Source organism: Leucopleurus acutus, assembly GCF_964270905.1.
Source record: "Leucopleurus acutus genome assembly, chromosome: 7".
Classification (NCBI taxonomy): Eukaryota; Metazoa; Chordata; class Mammalia; order Artiodactyla; family Delphinidae; genus Leucopleurus; species Leucopleurus acutus.
This window is the reverse complement of record NC_139150.1, coordinates 44,829,493-44,843,824: the sequence shown is the minus strand read 5'-3', so window position 1 is coordinate 44,843,824 and position 14,332 is coordinate 44,829,493.

Sequence of the window (14,332 nt, the reverse complement as noted above, 5' to 3'; positions counted from 1 at the left end):
AGTCATCACTCATGGCCAATCTTGTTTCCTTTGTACCTCCCACTCTCCATTATTCTGAAGCAAATTCTAGATATCACATTATTTCGCCCCTAAACATGTAGGCACGCACCTCTAAAACGAAAGAATGGGAACCAAGACATTTGGTGTCTATGCCTAGCTCAGTGGGTGGCAGTCCTCTGTATCTTCATTTCTGCAATTTGTAAAATATGATTTATAGGTGGTTGCAATGAAATTTTTTGTTTTTTAAGTAACCACAATCAAAAAGGAGGGCTAAATCCTCACAAGGCTCCAGGAGGGAAGCTCACCCCCTAAATCCAGGCTGGCAAAGCCCAAGGCACCACTCAGGAACAATTCCCTTCAAGGTGGGGATCCCAGGCACTGCCCATGGTCCCTGGCCATCTAGGGTGCAGTGGGTCCTCGTCCCCCACTTATCTTCCATATTCTTGAGGCTCTGCCACCTGGGGCCTCACTGACTGGGGAGAGACTGCTCCTCTCAGGGCTAGCTAATTGTCCAATAGCTAACAAATCCCCTGAACCTTTCATATACAAACGGACCAATCCAGAACCCACATCCATCCTTCAACCACCTTCTTTATCAGACTCTCACACACCAAGTCAATATTCCCCTGCCCTAATCAACCCAGCGCCAGGTACTAGATAACTGGAGACAGTCCCTACATCCCAGAGCCTGCTGAAATTATTCAAACTAGCCAATCCTAAGCATGCTTACTCGGCCTTGCCTTTACTGTGGAAACCACAATAAACGCTTTTGCCCACGCCTTCCCCTTGACCACCCCCATCTCCTGATTGATCCTGATGCTTCCCTGTATGGCCCTATGTGGTGAAGCATGCCCCTCTTCTTGAAGACGGTAAGTAAAAACTATCTTGTCAGTGGCATCTGTCTCCTGATCTCCTGGTCTCACCATACTGAATAATAATAAAACCTACTTTTTAAAATGGGGAGCTGCTATCAGGCTTCTCCAAAGGCCCCAAAAGATATCTTCAGGAGGTGGTACAAAATGTGTCTTTAAAACACACTCATTGGGCTTCCCTGGTGGCGCAGTGGTTGAGCGTCTGCCTGCCAATGCAGGGGACACGGGTTCGTGCCCCGGTCCGGGAAGATCCCACATGCTGTGGAGCGGCTGGGCCCGTGAGCCACAACTACTGAGCCTGCGCGTCTGGAGCTTGTGCTCCGCAACAAGAGAGGCCGCGGCAGTGAGAGGCCCGCGCACCGCGATGAAGAGTGGCCCCCGCTCGCCGCAACTAGAGAAAGCCCACGCACAGAAAAGAAGACCCAGCACAGCCAAAAATAAATAAATAAATGAAATTTAAAAAAAAAAAAAAAAAACCACACTCATTGATATCATTTCCCCTTCTTTCTTGCCATATTTGTTTTTAAATCAGTAAGGTGGGAACAGAATTACCCAAAGAGCTAGGCCCTGGTTAGCAACAATTTGCCCAGTTTTCATTTATTCTTGAGATTCTAACCACTGATTTCTAAAGAAAAATAACATATCCAATAGTTTATCAGTCAATCTGCATCTTAAGTGTAAAAAATTCTTAAGTGTTGTGAACACAAGAGAAATGTAATTCCTGGTCCAAGCATTCAAGAAGGTTATGGTACAGTGGGGAAGTAAAACTAGGAAATATTAAACAACTGAGATGATTTAGTGTTAAAGCAGTAGATTAAGTAAGGTATAATGGGAGTTAAGGAAAGGGAAGAACGGTTTGAAAGTAGCATGAGAGCTACATCTTAAAGGGTAAACTTAACTTGAAGAGGTAAAGAGGTGGGAGTATTCTTTGCAAACCAATTCAAATTGGTTTAAGTCAAAACGGAAAAAAAATATTTATTGTTTCTTATTACCAAAGAGATCAGTCATATGTAGATCGAGAAGCTCAATTATATCATCAGGAATCTGTCAGTTGCTGTTTCTTGGCTTTGTCAAGCACTACTTTTTCTAAAAGTTCCTGCTGAAGGTTCAGGCAAGGCTCACATTGGGCCAGCTTGGGTCATATGTTTTTTTTTGTTTTTTTAATAAAGTTATTTATTTTTGGCTGAGTTGGGTCTTTGTTGCTGTGCGCGGGCTTTCTCTAGTTGCAGCGAGCTGGGGCTACTCTTTGTTGCAGTGCGCAGGCTTCTCATTGCAGTGGCTTCTCTTGTTGCGGAGCATGAGCTCTAGGCGTGCGGACTTCAGTAGTTGTGGCTCACGGGCTCTAGAGCACAGGCTCAGTAGTTGTGGCACACAGGCTCAGTAGTTGTGGCTTGAGGGCTCTAGAGCTCAGGCTCAGTAGTTGTGGTGCACAGGCTTAGTTGCTCCGTGACATGTGGGATCTTCCCGGACCAGGGCTCGAACCCACATCCCCTACATTAGCAGGCAGATTCTTAACCACTGTGCCACCAGGGAAGCCCCAGGTCATATCTTCTTTATTGAACTGATTGCTGTGACCAAGGGGTCATGGTCCTCTGATTAGCTGGGCTTGGGTCACATGTCCACCCTAGAGGTGGCTGTGGAGTCAGCCCCATGCAAACCTATGGACCAAAGGTAAGAGTTTGATGATTCCCAAAGGAAATTCTGAACGATGTTACCAAAAGGTAAGATCAATTCTGGACAGGAAAGTATAACAGTCTTTGGCGTGGTGTGGGAATGACAGCATGAGCAAGGTGGAAAGGAAAGCAAAGACCTGTCTGAGTATAATCCATATTAAGAAACAGAGGAAAATTTTGATAATTCAGGTGGTATAAAATTATTAGAACCTTTAAAAGTCAGACTGAAGAGACTGAATGACTCACTAAGCAGTGGAGATTCATTTTAGATTCTGAAGCAATAGAGTGATATGGTAAAAGCAGTATTACAGAACAATTAATCAGACAAGAGCCAGTAGCTAAGCTGTTGTCAGGAAGACCAGATGAGGAGATTGTTCAAATAATCCTGAAATGACATGATAAAGATTTATGCTAGACAGTAATAGTGAAGGGAAGAGATTAAGGTAAATCTAGATATTACTTTCCAAGGAAGAAAAGACTAAATTGAATACAGGGATGAAGAGAAGAATCAGAAGGGATGACAAAGGTTGTAGCTACAGTTACAAAACTATTGCTAATAGAAATTTATAAGGAGAGTGGGTTTCCCTTTCTCCCAATGCTCCCACCTACTCTCTTAGCCTATGATTTCTTTCAGTAGCCTGGATATAGACTGCTGAAGGGTCTAAGTACTGAAAGATTATGGTACCTAACTCCACCATCATATGTGATTCCATATAAAAATATTAAATGGTAAAATAAGCATAAGAAGTCCAACGGTCATGATGTGTCAAATGATGTTTTTTTTTACAATCACAAAATTTTCTCATTAGAAATTTACTGGTGACCTAAATGTGAATGAAATCCAAAAAACGTGATATATGAATACATATAGCTGATTCACTTTGCTGTACAGTAGAAACTAACACAACATTGTAAAGCAACTATACTCCAATAAAAATTTTTAAAAATTAAATTAAAAATAAAAGAAATTTACTTATTGATACCCTAATTCACATTTAGTTTATATAATCCAGCACTACTTGTTAGTAATTATGTACTTATTTTCACCCTCAGGTTGAAAACACAAATTTTTAGACTAGTTTTTTTTTTTTTTTTAAGCAACTTTTTAACAGTGCCCTAATACAGCTGAAATACTTCCCCCCCACCAAAGGAAATGAAAACAGGGTATCGAAGAGATATCTGCATTCCCATGTTCATACCATCATTATTCATAATTGCCAAGACATGCAAACTACCTAAATGTCCTTCAACGGATGAATGGATAAAGAAGATGTGGTACACATATACATATAAATAAGAATTCTGAAATTCTTATTTATAACTGTCAGCTGTTTAAAAAATAAAAGCTTATTTATATAATCTTAGTAATTAGGACTATTCAATTGGGAGTACTAATTATACATAGGCAGAGGGAAGAGAAAAGAGCGAAGAGGAAAGATGAAAAGTACATGAGGTAAAGCTATCTCTTGATGGGGGATGGGACTCACATTAGCATTCAGGCAAAGACATTCATCTTCCCTTCTAGCTTCCCTTCTCTGGTCACTAGATCAGAGGATGGATTCCTCATTTTAGGAAGCTAGAGAGATTCAATGATTTGGTGGATAGAATACAGAGACTGTGAGAATTACCGAAGGAGTAAAGTCTAGAATGGAAAAAGAAAGCTGAGTAACAGCTCCTAATTTAAAAACTATTGATTACTGGATTGATGGAGCATGAATTGGAGTCATACTTGAATGTCTTGTCACTAACCTTCCACTGCTACAAATTTTAGACATTTTCTCTAAGTAACTAATATTTAAATAATGAATAAAAATAAATTTAAATAATAACAAATATTTAATGAACACACATTCTGTGCCAGATTACTATGTTAAATGTAAAGCATTTGCATGGGTTAAAAAGGTAATCTTCACAGCAAATTTATAAAGTAAATTGATCATTATCATTATCTCTATTTTATGAACAAGGTAACTAAGCCTCAACATAGATAATAACTTGCTTGAGGTCACAGAGCTAGATTTGATTCTGCTCTATGTGATGGACACCAAGCCCTGGTTTTCACTGCCACATTATACTCTTTTCCAAATAAATAATCTCTTAAATTTCTTATAGCTCGGTGACAATGCTCTGGCCTGAAAAACCAGGATTTTTATTGCTAAAGGAGGGGCAGTGGGAAATTGGGAGGTTTTCTCTGCCACATTCAATAAATCAGCACAGTTTTTCCTCTACTGTTGGAACAGATCACTGTTTCTTCAGCTGAGCACCAGATGAAGTAACTAGCTTGCATTTAGGCGGTGTATTTTCTAAAGAGTGAACCACATTTAGCATTGTGGGATGCTCATACTATATGTGTATGTGAGGCACTAGTGGGAGATCGTATAAATTCATGTCTTATCCCGTGGTACCTGCCAACGTACATTCATTTTCTGCCTCTCTTTCTCCCTTTCCTCCTTCCAGCTATCCCTCTCTCTCGCTCTACTAAGCTTCTATAGTTACTTGGAATTTGTTGTAATAGCATATGATTTTCCTTCTGGTCTCTTTTTCTTTTTTTTTAATATTTATTTGGTTGCACCGGGTCTTAGTTGTGGCACATGGGCTCCTTAGTTGCAGCAGGCAGGCTCCTTAGTTGTGGCTCACCGGCTCCTTAGTTGTGGCATGTGAACTCTTAGTTGCAGCATTCATGTGGGATCTAGTTCCCTGACCAGGGATCGAACCCCGGTCCCCTGCAATAGGAGAGCGCAGTCTTAACCACTGCACCACCAGAGAAGTCCCTCTGGTCTCTTTTTTATCTACCTTTTGAAATAATTTTTCACTTTGTAAAAGTTACAAGAGTGGTACAGAGAGTTTTCGTATTCTCTCCACCCAGCTTCCTCTTATGTTAACATCTTGCTCAATCATAGTACAATGATCAAAACTAAGAAGTTGGTACAGTAGCATTAACTACAGAATTTATATGAATTTAATCAGTTTTTCCACTTACGTCCTTCCACTGGTCCAGAATCCAATCCAGGATGTAGCATTGCATTTACTCATCATGCCTCCTTTGTCTTCTCCAGTTTGTCACAGCTCCTCAGTCTTTCTTTTCCTTTCATCATCTTGACACTTTGGAAGAGTACTGATCATTTGTTTTGTAAAATGGCCCTCCATTGGGCTTATCTCATGTTTAGATTGAGGCTCTGCATTTTTGGCAAGAATACCGCAGATGTGATGAGCCCTTCCCAGTGCACCATGTTGGGGAGTACATGATGTAAATGGCATGTTTTTAATCAAGGGAGTGGCCTGATAAAATCTACAATTTTGAAAGATAACTCTGACAGTGAGGTGCAGAGTAAACAGGAGGGAAGGAAGGTGGTTGTCAAGATACCAATTAAGGGGCGGTTGTCATAGAATAGGCAGGGTATGAAGGTAGTCTGAACAAAGGCTGTGGCTGTAGGGATGGGGGTGAAAGTCTGAATATGAGATTCCCAAAGTAAAATGAATAGGATCTGGGGAGTTGTTTCCATGAGTGAAATGAGGTGACAGAGGAACTGAGGATAATTACTAGGATATTAGGATATCAGATAGATGGTTGACTCCATTATCAATTGGTGGCCAAGATCTTTGTAATTTACATTCCCTAATAAGATTTTTTAAAAAAATAATATGCTGGTGTGTGGCTGCAATAAGATATTGTTTGCATGTTTCTGACAAAAAGATACAGAAAGAGGGGAAGAAAGAGATCTTCGGCCATTTATTTACTCCTGTTTTCAAGTTTCAGGTTTGGAAATTCAGCGTCTTTGTTCTGTATCTATGAGTGAGAGAGAAGTCAGCATCTCATCACAGCCCTCATTTTCACTGGGTAAAAGGGACTTTTCATACATACTTGACAATATTTATGGAATAGCGCATGAAAGAGTTAGTATGTTTGAGTCAGGGGCAAGGGAGACAACAGAATGTGATGAAAGCCACTGAAAATTGTCTCATGGCCAGAAGTATTTCAGATAAACTGGCTCTGGTCTTAACCTGGAACAGTGAAGCCAAGATGGAAATTCAAGATGAAAGCAGTGAAGTTTAACCTTTCTTGCTCATTTCTATGTTAGAGATAGAAGAGAGGAAGAAACCTCGGATTTTCCTGATGTTGGAGAAACCTACCTGAGCTTCCACTGACCTAAAAGCTGACCTCACAGTGCATCATGGCGGGAAGAAGGGAGTTTAGCTGATTTGAAGCCAATGGATTATAATTGCATGTTAAACATTCATACTTCCCAATAAAACAGAGGTTTTTAACTGGGCTGCACATAAGGTTTTTAACTGAGCTGCACATAAGGTTTATCTGCAGAGCTTTAAAAAACTACAGATGCCCAAGACCCATCCCAAGGGATTCTGGTACGGAAGGCATATTATTCAGAATTTCTTTGACTGAAAGCAGCAAAAGAGCAACTCAAATCAGCCTCAGCCACAATTTGGAGTGAGTTGTGAATTATTATCTAATGCTGCATAACAAATTAACCAACTCAAACCTTAGCAGCTTAAAACACACCTTGTACAGTTTCTGTTGATCAAGATTTGGGGGCTGGCCTAGCTGGGGGTTCTGCCTCAGGGTCTTCCACGAAGTTGAAATCAAGGTGTCAACTGGGCTTCAGTCATCCAAAGGCTTGACTGGGGTTGGAGGACCCACTTCCAAGGTGGCTCCGTTACATGGCTGGCAAACCATTTTGCCACGCAGGTTTTTTGCACAGGGCTGCTTGAGTCTTCTCACAATTTATTGCCTGGTTTTCCCCAGATCAAGCAATCCGAGAGAACAAGGCTGAAGCAGCTTGATACGATTTTATGGCTCGGATGAAGGTATCTTTGAGTAGGAGGAGGGGCATCATCACAGGTGGGATGTCTATTGTCGCAAAGACTGAGGACCGTCCTAGAGCAAACATACCATATGTTCCAACACACCCATTCATTGTTTATAGGGTGAAAGTGATTAAAATGAGTATCAAGGGAAGGCTTGAAGGGGAAAGTATAATAATTTTAAAAACCTCAAGGGTTATGACTCACCTCTAACTGTGGTAATAGACTTAGATCTGTCTCAATAAGCCTTTAACATTTGCAGATCCCTTTAGAGTTTCTCGGATGATTTCATAACATCTTATTTGATCTTAAGAACAATGTTAGGTTTGTAGGCTGGCATCAGGAGGATTGTGACTGAAAGACAGAGCTAATATTAGTGAACACCCACCAGATGCCAGGCATTTGACTAGATACTTCATATTCATAAACTTTTAAACCAAATGCCATGAGGTCAATATTAGTAATTTCAATTTTGAAGGAGGCTTAGCTTCCTTGGGCTCAGAGAAGTTAACTGACATGCCCACAGGGCTTCCCTGGTGGCACAGTGGTTGGGAGTCCGCCTGCTGATGCAGGGGACGCAGGTTCGTGCCCCAGTCCGGGAAGATCCCACATGCCGCAGAGCGGCTGGGCCCGTGAGCCACGGCCCTGAGCCTGCGCGTCCGGAGCCTGTGCTCCGCAATGGGAGAGGCCACAGCAGTGAGAGGCCCGCGTACCGAAAAAAAAAAAAAAAAAAAAAAAAATTACATGCCCACAGCCGAGCATTGGAGCCAGAAGGGGAACCCAGATTTTCCTTCTCACAGTCCTACATGCTTTCCACTTGGCTGCTTCCCTTTCCAGCATAACAACCGCTGCTGCTACTTTTTCCACATGCTACACCTTTGACTTAACCTTCATCTTATGGTAGCATGGGACTCCCCAGAAGACAGAGGACTCAATAATTGCAGGCTGGTGCAGGGGTGGTGGTGGTGGGATGAATTGGGAGATTGGGATTGACATATATACACTAATATGTATAAAATGGATAACTAATAAGAACCTGCTGTATAAAAAAATAAATTAAATTAAATTCAAAAAAAAAAAATTGCAGGCCCAGACTTATAGTACCCTAAGAATGGTGTTTTTTGGGTTTTGTTCTCCCTTGTTATTTTGGTGACCACTTCATTACAAGCCTATTGGAATGAAAAAAGAAAGGCAGAGAAAAAATATATTGAACAAGAAAAGATACCTAGTTTGCAGTTTATACCGAAAAAATCCAATTCTCTAGGAACGTCTACCTTTGTTTAATTTTTATTAAAAATCTGTCTCCAAAGCAGACAACTTGAGTGGCCACAAATAACATCTTGGCATCTCATTTTCCCTTGTTGTCAAGTTGGGTAATATTTCTTACGGTTGGCCTAACTTTCATGGGTGTGGAAGGATAGGTGGCATGAAAGATAAGATGTACTTTGTGTTCCTACACGTGTTTGAGTGAAATAAATGATTTTCAAGAGGTAAACATCATCTCTATTACTAACGGCCTCAAACTTCTAACTGTTCTTCTAACTTATAAATATGCAATTACACCTCCATGTTGTTTGTGGCTTAGTAAAAGCAATGTGCAATAGTATGACCTGAGATAATCCAAAATAGATGTCAAGTCTCCCACCAAATAAATCTGCTATTTTTAGCAGCTGTAGGCTAGCTAGGCAATATGGCCTCCATCCAATATTGTCAGGCTAATCATAGCACCTTTTCTGAGCTCTGTACAACCTTTGCTTCAGTAAGGACCACATCAAAACAGAGGTCTGGAGGTTCTCTCCTCTTACATACTCTATATATCCTGGCTTACGGGATACTCAGCCAGTCATATCTTCAGTGAAGTCTTATCCCTTAAACCCCTCATTCCAGTCCTACCAGTCAGGTACTCAAGCATTCCTGTTATTATGGTAGAGTACAGTAGTTAAGAGCATGAAATTGGAAATCAAATTTGGATTTGGCTCTGCCACTACTTGTACGGCCTTGAGTAAGTTATTTTACCTCTTTGTGTCTCAGTTTCTTCATCTGAAAAACAATACTATCTTCTAGTAGGATTTAATGCGTATTAAATGAGATAATATACGTAGGGAGTTTAGAATGATGCCAGGTATATGGTAAGCACTCTACAGGTGAGACCTATTTTTATTATTGCATGTATTTTTCATAAAGCTAAGTTACCTCCTAAAAATTTGAAGACTCAGGAAACTGATTGTTTAACCAGTGGGTCAAATAAACATTTATATGCTGTCTACTGTAATTAGTATTATTGGACTAGACAGAGAAGACATGAAGATCAGCATAGACCTAAACAAAGTAGCTTTAAGTGTTGATGTCATGAATCCCTGATGCCTTTCTGCCTTATTCTACCACATCCCCCATTTTTAAAACAGCGAAAGGGACAAAAAGTGATTACCCGGGGAAGCAAGTTCCAACAGAGTCTCCTGCTGGGTCTTTTACAGGGTTGGGGGAGAAACGGGGGGGTCAGGGAGAGAGAGGGAGAAGGTGCATAGCAACTCACTCACAAAGATAAGTTCAAGAAGTGTGTTGAACATGGAGTCTTGAGTTGAGTTGCTACAGATTCCAGGTCTCCTCTGTCAGCCTCCTATTTTGTTGACATCTGTGATATTATAATAAAGTGAGCACGGAATGGTCCAAAGTTAGAAGGCTACTCTGATTGGTTCTTGGATTTTTAACTATGAAGGCCTTTCATAGTGTATAAATGGGGTGGCCAAGAGCTGCAGAGGTATAGTTGCAAGCTAAGCACAATGACAACAGCAAGCCAAGTCCCAGAGTTTCAGGACTAGCCTCATAATACAGAGTAGCACGGTGATTCACTATTTGGGGTCATAAAGTCTTGGGTTCCAAACCTGGTTCCAACAAATGTTAGCAGTGTGACTCTGGGTAGTTACTTTATCTTTCAAAGCCTCAGATTTATACAGTTGTTATGAGAATTAAATAAAGTAATGCATGTAAGGTACTGTCAAAACATACTTCCCCAAAAGTTAAAAACATGACTCTCATACAAATATAAAGTGAGCACGCGTCAAAGATTCATTTCACATGTTAATGAGAGAACTGACAAGATGGTTTAAAGAAAACTGGAGAGAGCAAAGTATTTACAGTGGCTAAAGAAAAAGGCTTGAAAAAGCTGGCTAATTTAGATACAAAACTGGTTAATGTACAGGGCAATAAAACTGTAACTTTTGGGGTTGTCTTCTTTACCAGATAAATAATTTGCCTCTCTAGTGAACAAATTTCATTTTCATCACAATCAGCAGTTGTTCTCAAGTGGGGGTAATTTCTCTTTCCAGGGGACATTTGGCAATGGCTGAAGACATTTTTGGTTGTTATAGCTGGGGGGTGAGGGTATGTGTGAGTGCTACTGGCATCTAGCGGGTAGAGAACAGGCATGGTCCTAAACATCCTTCAACGTACATGACAGCCCTCCCCCCCCCACAAAAAATAATTTTCCAGCCCCCAATCCCAATAGTGCTGAGGTTGAGAAACCTGTGTATCAAGTTCTACAAGTTAACATCTACTCTTATGAAATTTAAAATATCCTAATCAAGAGAAAATAGCAAGTCAAACAAAGATACACACTCCCAGAGAATTGGCTAAGGTGGGTTGGCTAGAAAATGCTTAGATAACTCTGAAAGGACATGCAGTAGCCCTTTTGCCTATTTCCCAGTTTTGGAAAGTTTTCCTGACAATACTTGACACCATACCTGAAACATGGTAGGTGTTCAGTAAAGGTTAGTTATTTCTATAAATTTATAGGCCACTAGGTAGAAGTCCAAATGCCCATACAGTAAAATAAATGCCATACTTTTACAGAAGCATCGTCATTGTTGGAAATCTTTTCCCTGTTGGATTTTTTCATCATGGTCACTTTGAAGTTTTAAGAAAGTCCTCCAATATAACCTTCAGACTTACAGATGATAGATCTATTAAAAAAGACAAGTCATGTTTAAAAACTTTCCTGAAAGCCTCATTCAAAAAACTAAGCCCCTCCTCCTGCATGAAAAACTTATTGTCAAATTGAGAATATCCAAGATATCCTTAGGAAGTCCATTTAAAGTCTGCTATAGAAAGGATAGTAAGGTAAAGATCATAGCATTGCAGATCGTGGCCCTTTTTATTGGCCAAAATGTGTATGTGTGTTTTTTGGGTTTTTTTTTACATTTTAAAAATTGAAGCATAATTGACGTACAATAGTATATTAGATTCAGGTGTACAACATAGTGATTCAATATTTATATACATTATAAAATGGTAACCACAATAAACCTAGTTACCGTCTGTCACCATACAAATTTATTACAGTATTATTGACTGTATTCCTTATGCCATACATTACAAAGGTAAAAAAAGAAAAAAAAGTAGCCACGCAATTGCCCAAATTTGTCTTGTGTAAATCAGTTGAATAGTATATCCAGTGGTTGTATCTATCAGTCTGAATCCAAAGGAAGAGGTTTTATTCCCCCCCCCACCCCTTCCCCCCTTATTAATGACAGCCAGATCTTGTTGGAGAAGGCACTGCCATGGCTCACTGAGTGTCAAGGAAGCAGCTGTGGTGAAATGCTGGCAAAACTTGCTGGAAATATATCCCCTGGAATTTTGGGGAAATCCACCCTCTAGGGTGCCATGGAAAAGCTGTTCCCCAGCAGATGTCTCACCAGAGACACTCTGCTGCATTGCCAACCCACAGGAACCTAAAAGCAAAATCCATTTCCTGCAACGGCTCTCCAGTGCCCTCTATTGACAATGCTTAACATTGTTCCACTCGGCAAAGGAAAACTATTTAGAAGGCCCAGATTCATTTTCACAGAAAAAGCAAAAAGGCAGGACTTGGAGCTAAGAGTGAATAAAATCAATAACTGATGCAAGAGTTATTCTGTAATATTTTTAGGAGCCGACAATACTGATAATTTCAGTCTGGTAGTGTCTGAATAACAGCCAGTTTGGGCCCTCCTGGGCCCGCAAGGTGCTTATTTGCCCACTATAGAGCAGTAATTCCTCCTGGGCCCTGAGTAGGCAATATCGACATCACCTGGGACCTTGTTAGAAATGCAGATTCTAGCACCCTACCCCAAATTAACTGAACCAGAAACTCTGGGATTGGGGACCAGCAATCTCTTTTAATAAGCCCTGCAAAGGATTCTGGTGCATGCTAAGGTTTGAGAACCACTGTTATAACAGTAAGTTCTAGGAACTTGCTGTGCAGGCACAAAGAGGAGAGTCAATAAGGATTTATCTGTATGAGTTTTAGCCTCAATTTATTTATTTATTTATTTGGCTGCTTTGGGTCTTCGTTGCTGTGCGGGCTTTCTCTAGTTGCAGCGAGGGGGGGCTACTTGTTGTTGCGGTGCACGGGCTTCTCATTGCAGTGGCTTCTCTTTGCTGTGGAGCATAGGCTCTAGGCACGCGGGCTTCAGTAGTTGTGGCACATGAGCTTAGTTGCTCCGCGGCATGTGGGATCTTCCTGGACCACGGCTTGAACCCGTGTCCCCTGCACTGGCAGGCATATTCTTAACCACTGCGCCACCAGGGACGTCCTTAGTCTCAATTTTTAATCTTGAAGAATATAACCTAACTTCTCTGGGATCTGGAAGCTAGCACGGAAAATAATATTTTAATCTCTACTTTTACATTGATGATGTGTTTCTGGACTCGTGGGCATGAATGCATCAGCTATGTTCACTTTGGTAAGAAATTCTGTTTTTGATGTTCTCTTATCTGCAGGTCATGCTACCTTGATGCAGGCCCCAAAGCTGCTATTGCAATTTTCATCTGTTTCTGTGAGTACACAGAAGTGGAGAGTAATGCCCATTCTATATTTTCCATACCCTTGCTTTTCCCTAGGTCTCCACCATGACTGCAGTTACTGGAAGAAGAGCTAGAGCCACAAACCTAAGGTCAGCATAGCAGACAGTGGCATGGAGCTCACATTAGCTCACCACTGCTCCTTGCCCCTCAGATAACCTCATGAGTTGGATCGCCTCCTTGACAAAGCTCCAACAGCCCAGAACAGAAAGCTTCATTTTCCCGACATAGCCTTTGCCTTTCCAATTTGCTCCCTTTGAAGGAAAGATGGTGAGATGTACGCTAGCAAGATATTTTTCTGCCGTTTTTCGCTTTAAAATGAAAAATATGTGTGTGCGTGTTCGTGTGGTGTAGGGATTATGTCCTGTCCCTGGTCCTGCCAATAACTAGCTGCATGGGGTTGGGCAGTTTACCAACTCTGGCTCTAATTTCTACACATAAATATAGAGCATTAGACAAGCTGATACTCCTCCAACATTTTATGATTCTATGCACTACGACAAGCGTATCCTTAAAAGGTAACTTGGTGGGCTTGAATCTCACCCTTTATTGTAACAGTCTGTGCATGAGGCCCTCTTCTAAATTCCCTCCTCTGGGTTTAACATTAAGCACAATGAAACCTTCCTACAGCAAATTCATCCTAAAGGGATTGAGGTTATTTATACACAGAAGGTGAAGGCTTCAGCAGATTTGCTCCTTTTCAATAAATAAAGAGCATGTGTCTTTCTAAACAGATATCTATCCCATTAACTGCTTTGATAAGAGTAACTAAATGTGAAAGCATACACTGGAAATGAAGCACTAGTATTCTTTATTTCAAATTCCTGATTTATTTCTCACTCATAGTAGTAAGCAAAAATGTTTACTTCTTCCCCGTTTGAACGTTTACATTTTTTTTTTTTTTTTTGCGGTACGCGGGCCTCTCACTGTTGTGGCCTCTCCCATTGCGGAGCACAGGCTCCAGACGCGCAGGCTCAGCGGCCATGGCTCACGGGCCCAGCCGCTCCACGGCATGTGGGATCTTCCCAGACCGGGGCACGAACCAGTGTCCCCTGAAGCGGCAGGCGGACTCTCAACCACTGTACCAACAGGGAAGCCCTGATCGTTTACATTTTTAGTGTTTGTTAA